This window comes from Rana temporaria, chromosome 1, assembly GCF_905171775.1.
Source record: "Rana temporaria chromosome 1, aRanTem1.1, whole genome shotgun sequence".
Lineage (NCBI taxonomy): Eukaryota > Metazoa > Chordata > Amphibia > Anura > Ranidae > Rana > Rana temporaria.
This window is the reverse complement of record NC_053489.1, coordinates 468,830,670-468,833,367: the sequence shown is the minus strand read 5'-3', so window position 1 is coordinate 468,833,367 and position 2,698 is coordinate 468,830,670. Positions and strand designations below refer to the sequence as shown.

At 38.4% G+C, this 2,698-nt stretch overlaps 1 long non-coding RNA gene across 1 annotated transcript; it reads right to left on the bottom strand.

The window, feature by feature from the left end:
• Positions 1-1,057: 1,057 nt before the first annotated feature.
• On the bottom strand, positions 1,058-2,126 carry LOC120924974. Its single transcript, XR_005746497.1, has 3 exons — positions 2,043-2,126; positions 1,242-1,417; positions 1,058-1,147 (listed from the first exon to the last, which is right to left on the bottom strand). It is a non-coding gene; the product is annotated as an uncharacterized LOC120924974 (long non-coding RNA).
• Between the last annotated feature and the right edge of the window lie 572 nt (positions 2,127-2,698).

Genomic DNA, 2,698 nt, shown 5'->3' with positions numbered 1-2,698 from the left:
GTGTACGTGGCATTAGGGCCTGGCCATAGCCCTAATACACAGAGTTGACTGCCATGAACAGTATGTGCAAATACAGCTCTCTCTTTATGACTGAGAAATCACTTTTGAATGTTTATCTAATGGATATATACAGTATTTTGTGTAATTTTAAAGTTTCAAGAAGACAATGTAAAGCTACTGCCAATGGAATACCGAAACAAAACCAAAGCTGAACTCACTTTACATACTGTACATTAAAGAGGAACTAAACCCACCAAGGTAACTTTTTCCCAAAACAGTTATGCCTTGTACACATGATCGGAATTTCCGATGAAAAAAGTCAGACGGAGTATTTTCATTGGATATTCCGACCCTGTGTGTGCCCCATTCACAGTTTTTCCATCGGAAATTCCGATGGACTCAGAAAGAGAACACGTCGTAGTGTTGTACGCCACCGTGTTGACAGCTTGAACTGAATTCCGTCAGAAAAATCTGTCAGAGTTTATCCCAACGGTAATTCCGATCATGTGTACGGGGCATAACACTGAAGGCATGTCATGAATGATGGAAAAATTGAAAGAAATTGCGCTAGAAAATACCAGAAAGAAGAAAAAGGAGAGAAAAAAGAACCTGCAACGTAGTCACAGTCTAATCCCTCCAGGTGCTGCGATTACTGTGTAAACAATAAATAAAATAAATAAACATAGGAAAAATATAAATCGCGCTACCTCAACCACCCTTCTTGACAAACACAAACGTATGCAAGTGGGTGATCTATAGTGATATAAGTGAAAGGCTGGCTGCTATATCAAAAGTGACCGTGACGGCCACTAGGGTGCAACATGCAAAAACAAAAATGGGAAGGTCCCCCAGTGGGGTTTTTTAGCGGCATGATGTTCTCAATAAATAAGAGTGGTTGGATGATATTGAAGTTAAAATCTTTACTTGGTTTCAACATTAAATTACAATAAAATGTACAACATGGTTGGAGCATTTGTAAAATAATGTAGATAATATACATATAGTACACTCTGATTATACATGAAAATAAAAATAACAGTGGCAAAAATCAACAATACACGTTACATCATGATTCAATTGTTTCCATATGAGTACCCCGACGCGTTTCGACCTAAACTGTCACGGTCTTCTTCAGGGGAATTGTACTCTGATAGATATAATTAGAAAAATTATTAAAGTTACATCCCTCTAACAAAAATGTTTAACATCTGCTGAGAGAATATTGTTGAAATTATATTTACCACTCAAGGGTTAATGAATTAATATGTAATCAGAGATGATTGCTGAGAAGTAAAAATGATCCGAAGACCCCCATAGCAAGAGAAACCCCCGTTCCGCTTGACGGGAACCCACCAAACCGGGCTTACAAGGAGTCACAAGTGTGGACCATAGGGGGGAGGAGACGACCGGAAGACACCTGTATTGATTGAATATTTAGTTTAATTTAATATAAGTAATAATGTGAGTACTAATAATATTGCATAAGCATAGATAACATCCATTCGGCTATGACCCCGACCACATGTAACGATCTAATAGGATCATAAACATGGGCGTATGTAGGAGGTAAGTATTGGAATGGAATATATTAGTAAATCTTAATACACCAATGCTAGTATTGCAAAGGTGTAGATGGAAGTATACCAAAACCAAAGGTTTTGTACTGGTACAATGAACATCATACTGGTGTCAGTGTGATGTGAATGAGAGGGGGGGGGGGGGAAAGGGTTAAGAAAAATGTGTGAGAGTGTGGTGAACAAATAGATGTGAGTGTATATGTCAATAGAAATGTGTGAAAGGGGCAAAAAAGGGGATAAAAGAAAAAGTGAGCGTGTGCCAGAAAAAAATGTGATTGCAAGTGAGGGGAGGGAATATAAATGGTGAATGAAAGTGTGTGTGAGGAAGTGAATAGCAGTGCTGAGTACATGTCCCAGTGTTAGTTGGTAGCATTAAATAATAATATCAAGGAATTATAAAGTATACCATGGGGGTGTAGCAACAAGGGGGGGATAAATGGAAGTATGCTCAGTAATAGTACTTACATAGGCTCCATCCTAATGTATGTATGGAGGGAGCTGTCCCAGGATCACATCCAGATCCAAGGAAGGTAAGAAGCTTAAATAGAGTCTAGATCAATTAGTATCAGGTGTCATCATCTCCCTCCCGGGGGGGGGGGGGAGGAGACGACCAGGAGGACACCTGTATTGATTAAATATTTAGTTTAATTAAATATGAGTAATAATGTGAGTACTAATAATGTTGCATAAGCATAGATAACATCCATTGGGCTATGACCCCGACCACATGTGACGATCTAATAGGATCATAAACATGGGCATATGTAGGAGGTAAGTATTAAAGTAGACTGTGTTACTAAGTCTTGATACACCAATGCTGGTATTGCAAAGGTGTGGATGGAAATATACCAAAAAAAAGGGTGCAACATGCAACCACCTCAAAATCCCTCAGCAATCATAGTGATGGTGATTTACAAGAAAAATAAACAAAAAACAAAAACAAAAGGCACTTGAATCAAAAAACATCAGCTAAATATGGGTTTTGGCTCTGAATGAGTTAATAAACAGTCCAAAATGTTGACAATGAAGAGTCCATTAAATAGCAGGTAATATGTCAAACACCCGTGCAACTGTGCCACATTACAGATTGGTTGTAACCGTGTCCAAAAGTAAAGAGTGAC